Raw genomic sequence first — 20,021 nt, forward strand, 5'->3', positions numbered from 1 at the left:
TACTGGAGTAGGTAGGGTGATTAAGGCAAAGAAGTTGAATCCTCGATACATTGGTCCATTTCAGATCCTAGAGAGGATTGGACCGGTGGCGTATCGGATGGCTCTACCACCTCATCTTTCGAACCTGCACGACGTGTTCCACGTGTCGTAGCTTCGGAAGTACACTCCTGATGCTAGCCATGTGTTAGAACCTGAATCGGTTCAGTTGAGGGAAGATTTGACGCTTCCAGTGGCTCTAGTCAGAATTGATGATACTAGTATCAAACGGTTGCGTGGAAAAGAGGTTTCATTAGTCAAAGTGGCTTGGAGTCGAGGCGGTGTTGAGGAACACACTTGGGAACTTGAGTCGGACATACGAACGGATTATCCGCATTTTTTCTCAGGTAATTGCATTTGAATTTTGTGGGCAAAATTCCCAATTAGGTGGGTAGAATGTAAGACCCGGTTAATTAACGGCTAATTAACCCATAAATGAGAATTTATTCTAGAAAGCCTAAAATGTGATTTTTATGGCTAAATGTGATAGAGGAGACTGAGACGAGAATTTTGGTACCAATTTTATAGAATTCGGACCAAGATTGGACCGAACGGGCCAAACCGGGCCAATTGGATCCAAAGTGGGCCCTTGGCCCAACATAACTTAACCAAAACCCTAGTTTTCAGCACTCTCTCTCCTCATTTGTTACACACACAAGCTGAAATTTGAGAGAAAGGGAGGAAGAACACTCTCTCAAGTTCTCTCCCTTGGTTGATCTTCAAACCACCATAACTTTTGATCTAGAGCTCCGATTGCCGCCCCGTTTGCGGCCACGCGTTCACCGCGGAGAGCTCTACAAAACCCATACAATCAATCTTGAGGTAAGTGATGAGCGGATAATTTATACGCTTTTTGGCATTATTTTTAGTATGTTTTCAGTAGGATTTAGTTAGTTTTTATTATATTTTTATTAGTTTTTAATTAAAATTCACTTTTCTGGACTTTACTATGAGTTTGTGTGTTTTTCTGTGATTTCAGGTATTTTCTGGCTGAAATTGAGGGATCTGAGCAAAAATCTGATTCAGAGACTCAAAAGGACTGCAGATGCTGTTGGATTCTGACCTCCCTGCACTCGAAGTGGATTTTCTGGAGCTACAGAAGCCCAATTGGCGCGCTCTCAACGGCGTTGGAAAGTAGACATCCTGGGCTTTCCAGCAATATATGATAGTCCATACTTTGCCCAAGATTTGATGGCCCAAACCGGCGTTCAAAGTCACCTACAGAAATTCCAGCGTTAAACGCCGGAACTGGCACCTAAATGGGAGTTAAACGCCCAAACTGGCATAAAAGCTGGCGTTTAACTCCAAGAAGAGTCTCTACACGAAATTCTTTCATTGCTCAGCCCAAGCACACACCAAGTGGGCCCGGAAGTAGATTTTTATGTCATTTACTCATTTCTGTACACCTTAGGCTACTAGTTTTCTATAAGTAGGACCTTTTACTATTGTATTTTCATCTTTGGACATCTAGTTCTTAGATCAGATCTTGGTTCTTCTGGTTCCCTCTCTGGGGCCGAAACCAATGATCACTTTTGTTCTTATGTATTTTCAACGGTGGAGTTTCTACACACCATAGATTAAGGTGTGGAGCTCTGCTGTACCTCGAGTATTAATGCAACTACTATTGTTCTTCCATTCAATTCCACTTGTTCTTTGTCCAAGATATCACTTGTTCTTCAACTTGATGAAGGTGATGATTGACGCCCATCACCATTCTCACCCATGAACAAAGTGACTGACAACCATTCTTGTTCTACAAGCATCTGAGGCTCTAGTAAATATCTCTTGGATTCTTTAATCGGAATCTTCGTGGTATAGGCAGGACCTGATGGCGGCATTCAAGAGAATCCGGAAGGTCTAAACCTTGTCTGTGGTATTCTGAGTAGGATTCAATGATTGAATGACTGTGACGTGCTTCAAACCTGTAACCTACTGGGCGTTAGTGACAGACGCAAAAGAGGGATTCTATTCCGGTAGGGGAGGGAACCAAACCGGTGATTGGCAGTACTGTGACAGAGTGCGTGCATTAGCTTTCACTGCGAGGATGGGAGGTAGCCATTGACAACGGTGAAACCCTACACGAGCTTGCCATGGAAAGGAGTAAGAAGGATTGGATGAAGACAGTAGGAAAGCAGAGAGACGGAAGGGAAGGCATCTTCATATGCTTGTCTGAAGCTCTTACACCAATGATATACATAAGTATCTCTATCTTTATCTTTATGTTATTTTCATTCATCACCATTATACATTTGAGTTTGCCTGACTGAGATTTACAAGGTGACCATAGCTTGCTTCATACCAACAATCTCCGTGGGATCGACCCTTACTCACGTAAGGTATTACTTGGACGACCCAGTGCACTTGCTGGTTAGTTGTGCGAAGTTGTAATGATCACAATTTCGCGCACCAAGTTTTTGGCGCCGTTGCCGGGGATTATTTTGTGTATGGACAACTGACGGTTCATTTTGTTGCTTAGATTAGGTATTATTTTTCTTCAGAGTTCTTAAGAATGAATTCTAGTGTTTCAAGGTGATGTTCTTATCATCACCAAAGCTGATTGGTCATCATCAATTTAGCTCTTGAATGCAATGTCCTGCTGAAGCTTAGCCGGCCATGTCTAATTCCTTTAGACTAAAGCTTTAGACTAGCATTGCATGATCCCTGGAATTCTCATTAAGAATTTTGATACCTTTATTTTCCTTTTCACTTAATTTTCGAAAAAGCACAAAAAAAATTACAAAATCATAAAATCCAAAAATATGTCTTGTTTGAGTCTAGAGTCTCATCTTAAGTTTAGTATCAATTGCATGTTTCTGTTCTTATTGCATTCATGCATGTGTCTTCATTAATCTTCAAGATGTTCTTGATGATTTCCTTGTTTTGATCTTTGAATTCTCTTGACTTGAGTGTTTATGTGTCTCATATGCATTCTCATTAGTGTCAGTAGTATGCAAACTGCTAAGTTTGGTGTCTTGCATGCATTGTTATTTGATTTTAGTTGCATTTTGATTATTCCTCATTATTAAAAATCCAAAAATATTTTTAATTTGTGTCTTTTCAAGTCAATAATACAGAGAATTGAAGATTCAGAACACACTGCAGAGGAATCACACAGAAAAAGCTGGGCATTCAAAAATGCCCAGTGAAGAAGACAGACTGGCGTTTAAACGCCAGCCAGGGTGCCTGGCTGGGCGTTTAACGCCCAAAAGGGTAGTAGTTTGGGCGTTAAACGCCAGAATGTGCACATTCTGGGCGTTTAATGCCAGGATGGCTAAAGGGGGAAGATTTTGTTTTCAAATCAAATTTTTTTCAAGTTTTCAAAGTTTTTCAAAATCAAATCTTTTTCAAATCATATCTTTTCAATCTAATGTTTTCAAAATCAATTTCTTTCCTTTTTCAAAGATACTTACTAACAATTAATGATTTGATTGAACATTTTTTGCCTTTTCTGTTAAGGAAGGTTTTATGTTTGAATCATATCTTTTCTTGTTAGGCAAGTCATTAATTTTTAAAATCATATCTTTTCAAATTGTTTTCAAATCATATCTTTTAAAATTATTTTCAAATCATATCTTCTCAATCACATCTTTTTAAAACCAATCATATCTTCTTAACCACATCTTTTTCAAAATAGTTTTCAATCAAATCTTTTTAATTTCTAATTTCAAAATCTTTTTCAAAAATCACTTGATTTCTTTTCCACTCTTATTTTCGAAAATCAATTAATTTTTTTTTAAAAAAATGTTTTCAAAATCTTTTACTTAATTTTCGAAAATTACTTCCCTTCTTCTCACATCCTTCTATTTATGGACTAACAATAATCCTTAATGCAAAATTCGAACTCCATCTTCTTTGATAAGTTCGAATTTTCTACTTCTGTCTTCTACTCTTCTTTTCTTCTGACACCTAAAGGAATCTCTATACTGTGACATAGAGGATTCCACATTTTCTTGTTCTCTTCTCTTTCTTATGAGCAGGAGCAAAGACAAAGGCATTCTTGTTGAGGCTGATCCTGAACCTGAAAGGACCTTGAAGAGAAAGCTAAAGAGAAGCCAAAGCACAACTCTCTTTAGAGGACCTGACCGAATTCTTCAAAGAAAAAGAACACATGGCAGCCGAAAACAACAACAATGCCAACAATGCAAGGAAGGTGCTGGGTGACTTTACTGCACCTACTCCCGACTTCTATGGGAGAAGCATCTCTATCCCTGCCATTAGAGCAAACAACTTTGAGCTTAAGCCTCAATTAGTTTCTCTAATGCAACAGAATTGCAAGTTTCATGGACTTCCAATGGAAGATCCTCATCAGTTTTTAGCTGAATTCTTGCAAATCTGTGACACAGTCAAGACTAATGGGGTAGACCCTGAGGTCTATAGACTGCTGCTATTCCCTTTTGCTGTAAGAGACAGAGCTAGAATATGGTTGGATTCACAACCTAAAGATAGCCTGGACTCTTGGGAAAAGCTAGTCAATGCCTTCTTGGCAAAGTTCTTTCCACCACAAAGATGGAGTAAGCTTAGAGTGGAATTCCAAACCTTCAGACAGAAGGATGGAGAATCCCTCTATGAAGCTTGGGAAAGATACAAACAATTAATCAGAAGATGTCCCTCAGACATGCTTTCTGAATGGAGCATCATAGGTATTTTCTATGATGGTCTCTCTGAACTATCCAAGATGTCTTTGGATAGCTCTGCTGGAGGATCTCTTCATCTGAAGAAGACGCCTACAGAGGCTCAAGAGCTAATTGAAATGGTTGCAAATAACCAATTCATGTACACTTCTGAAAGGAATCCTGTGAACAATGGGACTAATCAGAAGAAAGGAATTCTTGAGATTGACACTCTGAACGCCATTTTGGCTCAGAACAAAATATTGACTCAACAAGTCAATTTGATTTCTCAAAGTCTGTTTGGAATGCAAAATGCACCAAGCAGTACTAAGGATGCTTCATCTAAGGAAGAAGCTTATGATCCTGAGAACCCTTCAATGGAAGAGGTGAATAACCTAGGAGAACCCTATGGAAACACCAATAATTCTTCATGGAGAAATCACCCAAATTTCCCATGGAAGAATCAAGAGAGACCTCAACAAGGTTTCAACAACAACAATGGTGGAAGAAACAGGTTTAGCAATGGCAAGCCTTTTCCATCATCTTCTCAGCAACAGACAGAGAATTCTAAGCAGAATACCTCTGACTTAGCAACAATGGTCTCTGATCTAATCAAAACCACTCAAAGTTTCATGAATGAAACAAGGTCCTCCATCAGAAATTTGGAAGGACAAGTGGGTCAGCTGAGCAAGAAAGTTACTGAACTCCCTCCTAGTACTCTCCCCAGCAATACAGAAGAAAATCCAAAGGGAGAGTGCAAGGCCATCAATATGGCCGAATTTTGGGAGGAAGAAGAGGCAGTGAACGCCACTGAGAAAGGCCTCACTGGGCGTCCACTGGCTTCCTCTGAGTTCCCTAATGAGGAACCATGGGAATCTGAGGCTCAAAATGAGACCATAGAGATTCCATTGGACTTACTTCTGCCATTCATGAGCTCTGATGAGTATTCTTCCTCTGAAGAGGATGAGTATATCACTGAAGAGCAAGTTGCTAAATACCTTGGAGCAATCATGAAGCTAAATGACAAGTTATTTGGAAATGAGACTTGGGAAGATGAACCTCCCTTGCTAACCAAAGAACTGGATGACTTGTCTAGGCAGAAATTACCTCAAAAGAGACAAGATCCTGGGAAGTGCATGGATGAATCCATCATCCTTGGCAGACCCTTCCTAGCCACAGCAAAGGCTGTGATTGATGTTGATAGAGGAGAGTTGATCATTCAAGTGAATGAAGAATCCTTGGTGTTTAAGGCTCAAGGATATCCCTCTGTCACCATGGAGAGGAAGCTTGAAGAGCTTCCCTCAAATCAGAGACAAACAGAGCCCCCACAGTCAAACTCTAAGTTTGGTGTTGGGAGGCCACAACCAAACTCTAAGTTTGGTGTTGAACCCCCACATTCAAACTCTAAGTTTGGTGTTGGGAGGTTCCAACATTGCTCTGAGTATTTCTGAGGCTCCATGAGAGTCCTCTGTCAAGCTAATGACATTAAAGAAGCGCTTGTTGGGAGGCAACCCAATGTTTTATAGTTAACTATTTTCTCTTGTTATTTTATGTTTTTTGTAGGTTGATGATCATAAGAAGTCACAAAATCCATTGAAAAAGCAAAAACAGAATGAAAAACAGGAAGAAAAATAGCACACCCTGGAGGAAGAACTCACTGGCGTTTAAACGCCAGTGAGGCTAGCAGTTGGGCGTTTAACGCCCAGTCTGGCACCATTCTGGGCGTTTAACGCCAGAAAGGGGCACCAGAATGGCGTTAAACGCCAGAAAAGGGCTAGAACCTAGCGTTAAACGCCAGGAATGGGCACCAGCCCGGCGTTTAACGCCAGAAATGGCTCAAAACGTGAATTTTGATGCCATTTGGTGCAGGGATGACTTTTCCTTGACACCTAAGGATCTGTGGACCCCACAGGATCCCCACAAATCCCTCACCTATCAAATCCCATCTCTCTCTTCACCACTCACCTCCATAAAACCCCACTTACCTCACCATCCAAATTCAAACCACTACTTCTTCCCCTTTTGGCCTAACCACAAGGCCATCTCCCTCTCCTCCATTTCTTCTTCTTCTACTCTCTTCTTTCTTCTTTTGCTCGAGGACGAGCAAACCTTTTAAGTTTGGTGTGGTAAAAGCATTGCTTTTTGTTTTTCCATAACCATTTATGGCATCCAAAGCCGGTTCAACTGAGAAGGCATGACCTCAAGCCCATCACTAAGAAGAAGATGGAGCAAACAAGAGACCCCTCTCATCAAGAAATCCCTGAGATACCTCAAGGGATGCACTTTCCTCCACAAGACTATTGGGAGCAAATTAACACCTCCCTAGGAAAATTAAGTTCCAACATGGGACAACTAAGGGTGGAGCACCAAGAACATTACATCCTCCTCCATAAAATTAGAGAAGATCAAAGAATCATGAGAGAGGAGCAACAAAGACAAGGAAGAGACATTGAGGAGCTCAAGCACTCCATAAGACCTTCAAGAGGAAGAACAAGCCGCCATCACTAAGGTGGACCCGTTCTTTAATCTCCTTGTTCTTTATTTTCTTGTTTTTCGAATTTTTATGCTTATGTTTATCTATGTTTGTGTCTTATGATCATTAGTGTCTTAGTGTCTATGCCTTAAAGCTATGAACATGAATCCATCACCTTTCTTAAATGAAAACTGTTTTTATCACAAAAGAACAAGAAGTACAGGATTTCAAATTCATCTTTAAAACTAGCTTAATTAGTTTGATGTGGTGACAATACTTTTTGTTTTCTGAATGTATGCTTGAACAGTGCATATGTCTTTTGAATTTGTGGTTCATGAATGTTAAAATTGTTGGCTCTTGAAAGAATGATGAAAAAGGAGACATGTTACTGAGGATCTGAAAAATCATAAAAATGATTCTTGAAGCAAGAAAAAGCAGTGAATACAAAAAAAAAGGAAGAAGAATGAGAAAAACGAAAAAAAAGGGAGAAAGAAAAAGAAAAGAAAAAGAAAGAAATAAAGTTGTGATCCAAGGCAAAAAGAGTGTGCTTAAGAACCCTGGACACCTCTAATTGGGGACTTTAGCAAAGCTGAGTCACAATCTGAAAAGGTTCACCCAATTATGTGTCTGTGGCATGTATGTATCCGGTGGTAATACTGGAAGACAGAGTGCTTTGGGCCACGGCCAAGACTCATAAAGTAGCTGTGTTCAAGAATCATCATACTTAACTAGGAGAATCAATAACACTATCTGGATTCTGAGTTCCTAAAGAAGCCAATCATTCTGAATTTCAAAGGATAAAGTGAGATGCCAAAACTGTTTGGAGGCAAAAAGCTACTAGTCCCGCTCATCTAATTTGGAGCTATGTTTCATTGATAATTTGGAGTCTATAGTATATTCTCTTCTTTTTATCTTATTTGATTTTCAGTTGCTTGGGGACAAGCAACAATTTAAGTTTGGTGTTGTGATGAGCGGATAATTTATACGCTTTTTGGCATTGTTTTTAGTATGTTTTCAGTAGGATTTAGTTAGTTTTTATTATATTTTTATTAGTTTTTAATTAAAATTCACTTTTCTGGACTTTACTATGAGTTTGTGTATTTTTCTGTGATTTCAGGTATTTTCTGGCTGAAATTGAGGGATCTGAGCAAAAATCTGATTCAGAGACTCAAAAGGACTGCAGATGCTGTTGGATTCTGACCTCCCTGCACTCGAAGTGGATTTTCTGGAGCTACAGAAGCCCAATTGGCGCGCTCTCAACGGCGTTGGAAAGTAGACATCCTGGGCTTTCCAGCAATATATGATAGTCCATACTTTGCCCAAGATTTGATGGCCCAAACCGGCGTTCAAAGTCACCTACAGAAATTCCAGCGTTAAACGCCGGAACTGGCACCTAAATGGGAGTTAAACGCCCAAACTGGCATAAAAGCTGGCGTTTAACTCCAAGAAGAGTCTCTACACGAAATTCTTTCATTGCTCAGCCCAAGCACACACCAAGTGGGCCCGGAAGTGGATTTTTATGTCATTTACTCATTTCTGTACACCTTAGGCTACTAGTTTTCTATAAGTAGGACCTTTTACTATTGTATTTTCATCTTTGGACATCTAGTTCTTAGATCAGATCTTGGTTCTTCTGGTTCCCTCTCTGGGGCCGAAACCAATGATCACTTTTGTTCTTATGTATTTTCAACGGTGGAGTTTCTACACACCATAGATTAAGGTGTGGAGCTCTGCTGTACCTCGAGTATTAATGCAATTACTATTGTTCTTCCATTCAATTCCACTTGTTCTTTGTCCAAGATATCACTTGTTCTTCAACTTGATGAAGGTGATGATTGACGCCCATCACCATTCTCACCCATGAACAAAGTGACTGACAACCATTCTTGTTCTACAAGCATCTGAGGCTCTAGTGAATATCTCTTAGATTCTTTAATCGGAATCTTCGTGGTATAGGCAGGACCTGATGGCGGCATTCAAGAGAATCCAGAAGGTCTAAACCTTGTCTGTGGTATTCTGAGTAGGATTCAATGATTGAATGACTGTGACGTGCTTCAAACCTGTAACCTACTGGGCGTTAGTGACAGACGCAAAAGAGGGATTCTATTCCGGTAGGGGAGGGAACCAAACCGGTGATTGGCAGTACTGTGACAGAGTGCGTGCATTAGCTTTCACTGCGAGGATGGGAGGTAGCCATTGACAACGGTGAAACCCTACACGAGCTTGCCATGGAAAGGAGTAAGAAGGATTGGATGAAGACAGTAGGAAAGCAGAGAGACGGAAGGGAAGGCATCTTCATATGCTTGTCTGAAGCTCTTACACCAATGATATACATAAGTATCTCTATCTTTATCTTTATGTTATTTTCATTCATCACCATTATACATTTGAGTTTGCCTGACTGAGATTTACAAGGTGACCATAGCTTGCTTCATACCAACAATCTCTGTGGGATCGACCCTTACTCACGTAAGGTATTACTTGGACGACCCAGTGCACTTGCTGGTTAGTTGTGCGAAGTTGTAATGATCACAATTTCGCGCACCAGTAAGCCACACTTTACTGTTCGAAATTCCAGCCCTCATTTTCGAGTTTCATGGGTAAAATGTTGAGATTTTGGGTTCTTTGATGTTATAGGACCCAACTCTCTTGAAGGAGAAGGTTAATCTTGTCTCCTTGGACCTTGGGTGTGGTAAGATTCTCAACCCTAGTGTAATTTGTGATTTTATGATGTTTGGGTTTTGAGATGTTGTGTGTGGGTATGATGGTTGTGGCTTAGGTTGTGTGTGTGTGGATATTGGAGCTTGATTGGTGATTTTGAAAAGCATGGAAAGGGCTTGGTGGTGAAAAATCTGTTCTTGGAGGTATTGAGACCTTGAGAGCTTGTGGATAAGTGGTTTGGAAGTGCTCCGGTTGAGCTTGGGAAAATCGGCTAAGGTATGGTTTCGGTTTCCCGTATCTAATATGTAATGTGGTAGGAAATACTTAGGCTAGAGGCCCTAAGATAGGCATTGAATTGTTGATATTGTTGAATGATTGAGATATATGATGTGGTCATATATGTGATGATGATTATTGATGCCTTGGTGGTATGATGTATAAGAAATATGCATGTTGTGATATATGCTTGATGATTGATTATGGTTGAATTGTGGGTTGAACCATGTTGATGGTGAGTATGATGTTGATGGTGTATAATAATGATTTATTGGAATTGGTATTGTTGAGAATTGGCATGAGGAATAGTATATGATATGTCAATGTGTTGAGTTGAGCCACTTAGGTGAAGTGGGTTAAAATGATGAGATAGTGGTTTTGTAAAATGTGGTAAAGTCTCAAGGTGTGAGTTGAGGAGGCTTGATGTTGAATTTGATACATTTTGATTGACTTCAAAGAAAAAGGATGAAATTGGCATGTTTTGATTGATTTTGAAAAGGGTTGAAAATGGTTTGTTTTGAAAATGGCATATTGTGGTTTTGTATGAAAATATGGTTTTTGGGCATACTTTGACGGGACATAACTTGGACTACGGATCTCCGTTTTGTACCAAATCTATTTAGAAATGAAATTGGATCCGGGGTGTCCATGCCGTTCGAAGAACGGGTGAAAAATGATTTAAAATGAGGAAGTTATGTCCGTTGGAAGATTGGGGTTTAAATCTGTGAAATTCTGCAGCTTTTAACTTAGAAAATTTTTAGCAGAATGACCCCTTGCGCGTGGGCGCACCTGGCGCGTACGCGCCGATCTTCCGTGAAGTGCAATCCACGCGTACGCGTGATGTGCGCGGGCGCGCCGATTGTGCTGCACCCAATGCCCAGTCATTTTCCCGAGAGTTGTGCCAGAACTGTGCCTGTGTTGTGCCTGGGGCACGAGAACACCTGCTCGTACGCGTGGTTGACGCGTGCGCGTCGATTGGCAAGTTTTGAATCCACGCGTTAGCGTGCATGACGCTTGCGCGTCGATGAGTTTTTGAGGCCATCCACGCGTGCGCGTGGAGTGCGCGTGCGCGTGGCCCTGTTTTCATCCCAAAGTTGATTTTTGAGTTTTAAAAGCCAAATCTCATACTTCTAAGCCTTCGATCTCACCATTCATGTCTTAAATCATCATAATATGCCTAGCTATTAGAAAGGGGCTAGTGAATGTGATAACTTGCGAGTGAAGCAAGGGAAAAATGTATGATCAATGAGGATCAAGATGATTATGTGAGATGCGGAGGATGGTGGTGGAAGTGTTTGTTATGCCATGGGCCGAAAGGCTGTAATTGTTAATGAAATGGCTGGTTATGGATTTAACCGTGAGCCGGAATAGCTGTGTATGCTATGAATAATGGCTGGTTATGGATTTAACCGTGAGCCAGAATAGCTGTGTATGCTATGAATATTGGCTGGTTATGGATTTAACCGTGAGCCGGAATGGCTGATATGGATGTTGATCCATGGATGAGAATTCATGCATGTTGATGCTGAGTTATTGATAATTGTGATTTGCACTTCCACTATCTGAGGTACGAGTTTCCTTGGGTAGTAGCAGTGGCTAGCCACCACGTGCTCCAGGTCGAGACTCGAAGCTCTGTTAACCCTATGTCGTAAGTGTGGCCGGGCACTGTGAAAGACCCGGATGAGCTCGAACCCCCGTAAATAATCACCAGTGAGGGTGATGGATATGGATCATGTTTATGATCAAGTTTATAACGAGTATAACTCGAGTTTGGGGATGCACGACAGAGGGACAGTCCAATGGTTAGCGACCAGGACTTGTCGGGTTGGCTATATAACCGACAAGATGATATCATCGGCCACTATGGACAGGCATTCATCATATGCATATTATGTGAATTGTTTGAGATTGCCTATTTGACTGCATATAACTTGCTAATTGTCTAAATGTCTTACTTGCTCCTATTTGATATTCTTTGTTTGATATAACTGTGGTTGCTATATTATATCCTGCTGGTGGTTGGGAGGTTTGAAGGAATTGGAAAGGGAAGTATTAGTTAGACTGAAGAATCTTTAGTCAGATGCCCTTATACGGTTTAGCTTGTTTATAAGCTTTGAAATTTTTTGGAGGAAGTTCTAGGATTGCCTTTGGCTTTCCTCCATTATTATGTATTATATATGTGGAAGCTGTTACCATGCTGGGGACCTCTGGTTCTCACCCATGCGGATTTTGTGGTTTTCAGATGCAGGGCGTGAGGTTACCCGCTGAGGCATGCTGGAGACTTCTATATTGCGAAGATCCTTTGTTCTCGGGGCTATGTTTTGGTTTATATGTTTTGCTTAGATACTTTTATCTCCATTAAATAATACAAACTGTGATGACTCCTCTTATGGGAGATTTTGGAGAATAGGTTTTATGTATTTGTGTCCCTTTGGGTTTCCTTTGGGGTTTTCCTTATTTTATCATATGTATATATTGTTATGCTCGGACCGGTTATCTTCGCAGCCGGATCTTGAGTCTTGATATTCCTGTTTTTGACACTCCTTTGTATATATATAATCTCGCGCTGGTTTATCCTTGCTCGTTACGTTATCAATCGGAGTGATGCGCTTTTGAGTTGCGGTTTTTTTTTTGTTTACCCCTTTTTCTACAAAGGCTCCTAGTTATAATCAATCATTCATACTACTATACGTACTAAATTTTTATTTTAGAGGTCGTAATACCTTGCCATCTCTGAATTATGACTTAAGCATAAGACTCTGTATGGTAGGGTGTTACACATCACACTTTGTGAAAATGGGCCAGCTTCCATTTGCACAATTGTGATCTTACTAAAGAACACTTGCTCCATATTACACAGGAAAACCTAAGGCTCTGATACCACTTTGTCATGGCCCGAACCAAGCCATGACTAGCGCTCACGGGACAAGTCCCTCCCCTCCATCCTCTCCCTCTGGGGTCTCAGCTCACTCAACCCAGAAAGACACTGCCCTACTTTTTGCAGCGTTAAACCTTAAATAATCCTACAAGATACAAACTTATCATCATTTCCAGTGGTCCCGGCATCTCCATTTCTTTGAACATGTAAATTTTCTGACAATCGAATAATAAGTTAAGGTTTTGCCCTAACTGTTGCAGTCCCAACATAATCTTCTCTTCACTTTTTTTTTCTTTTGCTTTTCTTTTCATTTTTCGTAGCTTTCCTTTCGGTGATTTCATCAACTAAAGTTTTGTCTTCTGAAAATATCCAGTTAATACCTTTATGTGAATAGCCTCAGTTCAAGTATCCTTTCTGATTATTTTTTTGACTGATACTCAAATTTTTGTTGCTCTCGCATCTTGTTGAGTCTTAATTTGAACCAATATAAGAGATTGTCATATATTTTGGCATGCATGTATCATTCAAGGAGATGTTCTTCCCTGATTTAAAAAGATAGAAAGAAATTTTTGATTTCCAAAACAACGGATCTCTGATACTTGGATATGTCCAACATCTGATTCTTATTAAGTTCTTTTTTTTATTGCTTTTTGTTAGCAGGTTGTCACACGTGGGTAGCTGCTACTTTTGTTAATCATCTTGATTAGGAAGCTAAATTTAAGGTAACATACTAAAATGTAAGTTATTAACATGAGAGAAGTTCAAAGGATAATAACAGGAAGCTATTTTTTTGTTAATTTCTTTTTAGCAAGTTAATTAATTCAGTTTCAGTGAGGTTGTATTGACCGTGTGAAATTCGATAATTTTGGTATTACTATATTGTATCCAATAAGAAAAAATATTAAGTAGATAATTTAAAACATTTTTAAGAGTAAAAAAAAAGAAAATCGTATTTATAATTTTTGAATATTCATTCTGGTCTTTTATATTTTAATATTGATCTAATTTTTGTATATTTTCTTTTTTTCATATCGTTTGTAATGCATATTCTAATTAACAAATTCATAATTCATGATTGTTTTTTTGAATTATTATTAGTAATAGTGGTTAGCTTTCTGAAACTTCTCAACATTATAATTAGCATTAGTAGAAATTTAATTTACTAGAATAAATAACAATATTTTTGTTCATCTATTTCTTCTTTTGTTTATGAATGGTTGCTGTTCCTTCTTTATATTTGTTCTTTATGTTTCTGGATTCAATTTTATCACCTGTTTTTCTTGAATTTGTTGAAATCTCCTATTAGGGTTTACTTTATTATAATCCTCTCTTTTGCAGTAAGAGACAAGATCTTTTCTTTCTTTTTGAATCTTTATACCAAGTCTCTTTATTTGATAAGTATGAATGGCCATGGATGCCAATAGAGAAGATCCAAACAGGTATGGTGCTGACCTTTAGAGAAGATGTTTTCTTTGCTGCATTTTCAATTCGATTGAAGTCTCATTTACTTTTCCATTCAATATATTTCAGATTAACCTTTGAAAATTTTAATGTCAATTAAATATCGATGTTATGCCATCTATAGTTTTTTTAATTCTTTCTCATATATTTTTCATGTTATAATTTAATTTTATTGGCTTCTCATTTATATGTATGCCAGATTTCAGAAGTTGTTGTAATCTGTAAAATATGTTGTGTAGTAGTTTTGCAACGTGGTTTCTTGGGTATTTTTCATTAATGTGCATTTAATTTGTTAGTTAACTTTTTTTTGTATACTTAGTTAGTTGGTTTCTTGGTTAAAAGTCTCAGTCTTATATTCTAATCGTACCATTATGTGCTAATAGGATGTTTTTAGCAACCCAGCAATATTGGCCCAACAGAAAAGAAGTGATTTTTAGATTTCGCCTTTTCAGTAAGCGGGTAACGAAATATATTATGGAATATTATATCATGCATGTTAACCGATTAAAGAGGTGGGTTAAATCTTTAACTTCGAACGGTTTGTTTTTAATTTATATTCAGTTAGTGGTCTTTTCTACTTTCCTCCTCTTGATAGGTTTTTTTCCCTGTTAGATGAGTTTGATTAGCTAATTCTAAGTTTCTGGTATTTCTAATCTCAAATGGGTGTAGACTAAAACAACTCTAAAAAGATTAGTTTTCCTAAATTATCAATGTCCATTCAAAGTAAATAATATAATCTTTACTAATCATACATATATTGATACTGACTTTAAAAATTCAGCATTTATTAAAACGTGAAAAGATGATTTGAAGTTTATGTACATGATTTGGTTTCAGAATCCATCAAGATAATAGCAATTTCTTTTTCATTGTTTCTTTCAAAACTTTAGTATATTTTTCTTGGACATTCAAAAAGACCTCATATATGTTAGTTACTTCGTTACCTGTTTTTGTGATGCTCATTATAATGTCAGTTTATTTATGTGATTATTGTTCTCCTGTGTTGCTCAGTTGGTAATAATAGTAGATTTAAAGGTATATATACCTCTGTTTGCTAAATAATTAGGTAAAATTATCTGAACCATTTTTAGCATCTTTTGTTAGACATGAATTAACTTTGGAAAGAAATTTGAATATAGGGTGAGAGACCTCTTCCCTCAACTTTTGTTTCAACTCATGGCGAAGGATTTTGACCAATGTTCTATGTCATTGACGAGCTAGATAATTGTCTAGTGCTGGAGGTGATAAGAAAGAATGATCAGTTGCTCATAACTAACTACTCATTTGAACATATTAGAACTTTCTATTTTATCGATAGAGGGGTGATGAGCGGATAATTTATACACTTTTTGGCATTATTTTTAGTATGTTTTTGGTAGTTTTAGTTGAGTTTTTAGTATATTTTTATTAGTTTTTAGTTAAAATTCACTTTTCTGGACTTTACTATGAGTTTGTGTGTTTTTCTGTGATTTCAGGTATTTTCTGGCTAAAATTAAGGGACCTGAGCAAAAATCTGATTCAGAGACTGAAAAGGACTGCAGATGCTGTTGGATTCTGACCTCCCTGCACTCGAAGTGGATTTTCTGGAGCTACAGAAGCCCAACTGGCACGCTCTTAACGGCGTTGGAAAGTAGACATTCTGGGCTTTCCAGCAATATATGATAGTCCATACTTTGCCCAAGATTTGATGGCCTAAACCGGCGTTCAAAGTCACCTCAAGAAATCCCAGCGTTAAACGCTGGAACTGGCACCCAAATGGGAGTTAAACGCCCAAACTGGCATAAAAGCTGGCGTTTAACTCCAAGAAGAGTCTCTACACGAAATTGCTTCATTGCTCAGCCCAATCACACACCAAGTGGGCCCGGAAGTGGATTTTTATGTCATTTACTCATCTCTGTACACCCTAGGCTACTAGTTTTCTATAAGTAGGACCTTTTGCTATTGTATTTTCATCTTTGGATCTTGGGATTGTTTTTGATCCTTTGATCTAGAGCTTTTATCATGTTTTATGATTGAACTCACTTTGGGAGGCTGGCCATACGGCCATGCCTAGACCTTATGCTTATGTATTTTCAACGGTGGAGTTTCTACACACCATAGATTAAGGTGTGGAGCTCTGCTGTACCTCGAGTATTAATGCAATTACTATTGTTCTTCCATTCAATTCCGCTTGTTCTTGTTCTAAGATATCACTTGTTCTTCAACTTGATGAATGTGATGATCCGTGACACTCATCATCATTCTCACTTATGAACAAGGTGACTGACACCCACTCTTGTTCTACAAGCAACCAAGGCTCTAGTGAATATCTCTTGGATTTCTGATGGCACGATGCATGGTTGATCGCCTGACAACCGAGTGCTCGCCTGACAAACGAGCCAACCATTCCATGAGATCAGAGTCTTCGTGGTATAGGCGAGAACTGATGGCAGCATTCAAGAGAATCCGGAAGGTCTAACCTTGTCTGTGGTATTCTGAGTAGGATTCAATGACTGAATGAATGTGACGTGCTTCAAACTCCTAGCAGGCGGGGCGTTAGTGACAGACGCAAAAGTATCAATGGATATTATTCCGGCCTGACCGAGAACCGACAGCTGAATTCCGCTATGCTGTGACAGAGCATATGCAATCGCTTTCACTGAGAGGATGGGAGGTAGCCATTGACAACGGTGAAACCCTACACGAGCTTGCCATGGAAAGGAAGAAGAAGGATTGGATGAAGACAGTAGGAAAGCAGAGAGACGGAAGGGAAGGCATCTTCATGCGCTTATCTGAAGTTCCTACCAATGAATTACATAAGTATCTCTATCTTTATCTTTTATGTTATTTTCGTTCATCACCATATACATCTGAGTCTGCCTGACTAAGATTTGCAAGATGACCATAGCTTGCTTCAATACTAACAATCTCCGTGGGATCGACCCTTACTCACGTAAGGTATTACTTGGACGACCCAGTGCACTTGCTGGTTAGTTGTGCGAAGTTGTGTAATGCCATGGAATTGAACTACCAAGTTTTTGGAGTTCATGACCGGGGATTATGAGAGTTGTGAAAAAGTATTGTTCACAATTTCGCGCACCAAGTTTTTGGCGCCGTTGCCGGGGATTGTTCAAGTTTTGAGCAAGCTTTTGGTAACAATGCCAGGGATTGTTCAATTTGGACAACTGACGGTACATCTTGTTGCTTAGATTAGGTATTTTTTTTCGAAATTCTTGAAGATGAATTCTAGAGTTTCATGATGATTTGTTGAAATCTGGCTGGCTGAGAAGCCATGTCTAATCTCATTGGACCGAGGTTTCAACTTATCATCACAAGAGCTTGTTGATTTTTATCAATCTTGCTTTTGGAGCAGTGATCTGCTAAGGCTTGGCTGGCCTTTGGCCATGTCTAGTGTTTTGGACCGAAGCTTTCTTTGAAAGCTTGGCTGGCTGTGAAGCCATGTCTAATTCCTGGACCGGAGTCTTAGACTAACATTGCACTGATTCCTGGAATTCTCATTAAGAATTTTGATATCTTTTTCCACTTAATTTTCGAAAAACACAAAAAAAATCAAAAAAAAAATTTCATAAAAACCAAAAATATGTCATGTTCCTTGTTGAGACACTAGTCTCATCTTAAGTTTGGTGTCAATTGCATATATTCATTCATATATCTTAAGGATCCTCAAGTAATTCTTGATGATTTCTTACTCTGATCTTTGAATTCTTTTGGCTTGAGTGTTTATGTGTCTCATATAGTGTCAGTAGTATACAAACTGCTAAGTTTGGTGTCTTGCATGCATTGTTATTTCATTCTTGTTGCACTTTGATTATTAAAAATCCAAAAATATTTTTTTAATTTGTGTCTTTTCAAGTCAATAATACAAAGAATTGAAGATTCAGAACATGCTGCAGAGGAATTATACAGAAAAAGCTGGGCGTTCAAAACGCCCAGTGAAGAAGGACAGACTGGCGTTTAAACGCCAGCCAGGGTACCTGGTTGGGCGTTTAACGCCCAAAAAGGGTGCATTTTGGGCGTTAAACGCCAGAATGGATACCATTCTGGGCGTTTAACGCCAGGATGGCAAAGGGGGAAGATTTTGTTTTCAAATCAATTTTCTTTAGTTTTTCAAAATCATATCTTTTCAATCAAATGTTTTCAAAATTAATTTCTTTCCTTTTTCAAAGATACTTACTAACAATTAATGATTTGATTGAACATCTCAAATTTGTTGCCTTTTCTGTTGAGGAAGGTTTAATATTTGAATCATATCTTTTCTTGTTAGACAAGTCATTGATTTTCAAAATCAAATCTTTTAAAACATTGTTTTCAAAACATATCTTTTAAACTTGTTTTCAAATCAAATCTTCTCAATCATATCTTCTTAACCACATCTTTTTCAAAATAGTTTTCAATCAAATCCTTTTGAGTTCTAATTTCAAAATCTTTTTCAAAAATCACTTGATTTCTTTTCCACTTTCAATTTTCGAAAATTATCAATCAATTTTTAAAATATTTTTGACATCTTTCTAATTAATTTTCGAAAATTCTCTTCCCTCCTCCTCACATCCTTCTATTTATGGAGTACTACTCCTTCTTAATGCACAATTCGAACTTTATCTCATCAAGTTCGAATTTTTCTACCTTCTTTCTTCTATTTTTCTTTTCCTCTGATATCTCAAGGAATCTCTATACTGAGACATAGAAGATTCCACATCTTCTTGTTCTCTTCTCTTTCATATGAGCAGGAGCAGAGACAAAGGCATTCTTGTTGAAGCTGACCCTGAACCTAAAAGGACCTTGAAGAGAAAGCTAAGAGAAGCCAAAGCACAACTCTCTTTAGAGGACCTGACCGAATTCTTCAAAGAAGAAGAACACATGGCAGCCGAAAACAACAACAATGCCAACAATGCAAGGAAGGTGCTGGGTGACTTTACTGCACCTACTCCCGACTTCTATGGGAGAAGCATCTCTATCCCTGCCATTGGAGCAAACAACTTTGAGCTTAAGCCTCAATTAGTTTCTCTAATGCAACAGAATTGCAAGTTCCATGGACTTCCAATGGAAGATCCTCATCAGTTTTTAGCTGAGTTCTTGCAAATCTGTGACACAGTCAAGACTAATGGGGTTGACCCTGAGGTCTACAGACTGATGCTATTCCCTTTTGCTGTAAGAGACAGAGCTAGAATATGGTTGGATTCACAACCTAAAGATAGCCTGGACTCTTGGGAAAAGCTAGTCAATGCCTTCTTGGCAAAGTTCTTTCCACCTCAAAAATGGAGTAAGCTTAGAGTGGAAGTCCAAACCTTCAGACAGAAGGATGGCGAATCCCTCTATGAAGCTTGGGAAAGATACAAACAATTAATCAGAAAATGTCCCTCAGACATGCTTTCTGAATGGAGCATCATAGGTATTTTCTATGATGGTCTCTCTGAACTATCCAAAATGTCTTTGGATAGCTCTGCTGGAGGATCTCTTCATCTGAAGAAGACGCCTACAGAGGCTCAGGAACTAATTGAGATGGTTGCAAATAACCAATTCATGTACACTTCTGAAAGGAATCCTGTGAACAATGGGACAAGTCAGAAGAAAGGAGTTCTTGAGATTGATACTCTGAATGCCATACTGGCTCAGAATAAGATATTGA

The 20,021-nt window shown here is 38.7% G+C and overlaps 2 non-coding genes across 2 annotated transcripts; both read right to left on the reverse strand.

The window, feature by feature from the left end:
- Positions 1–4,549: 4,549 nt before the first annotated feature.
- LOC130958839 (small nucleolar RNA R71) lies at positions 4,550–4,657 on the reverse strand. Its single transcript, XR_009077942.1, has one exon. It is a non-coding gene; the product is annotated as a small nucleolar RNA R71 (small nucleolar RNA).
- Positions 4,658–19,657: 15,000 nt separating this feature from the next.
- Positions 19,658–19,765, reverse strand: LOC130958750 (small nucleolar RNA R71). The gene has a single exon (XR_009077856.1). It is a non-coding gene; the product is annotated as a small nucleolar RNA R71 (small nucleolar RNA).
- Positions 19,766–20,021: the final 256 nt, after the last annotated feature.

The sequence above is a fragment of the Arachis stenosperma genome, chromosome 10 (assembly GCF_014773155.1).
Source record: "Arachis stenosperma cultivar V10309 chromosome 10, arast.V10309.gnm1.PFL2, whole genome shotgun sequence".
Classification (NCBI taxonomy): Eukaryota; Viridiplantae; Streptophyta; class Magnoliopsida; order Fabales; family Fabaceae; genus Arachis; species Arachis stenosperma.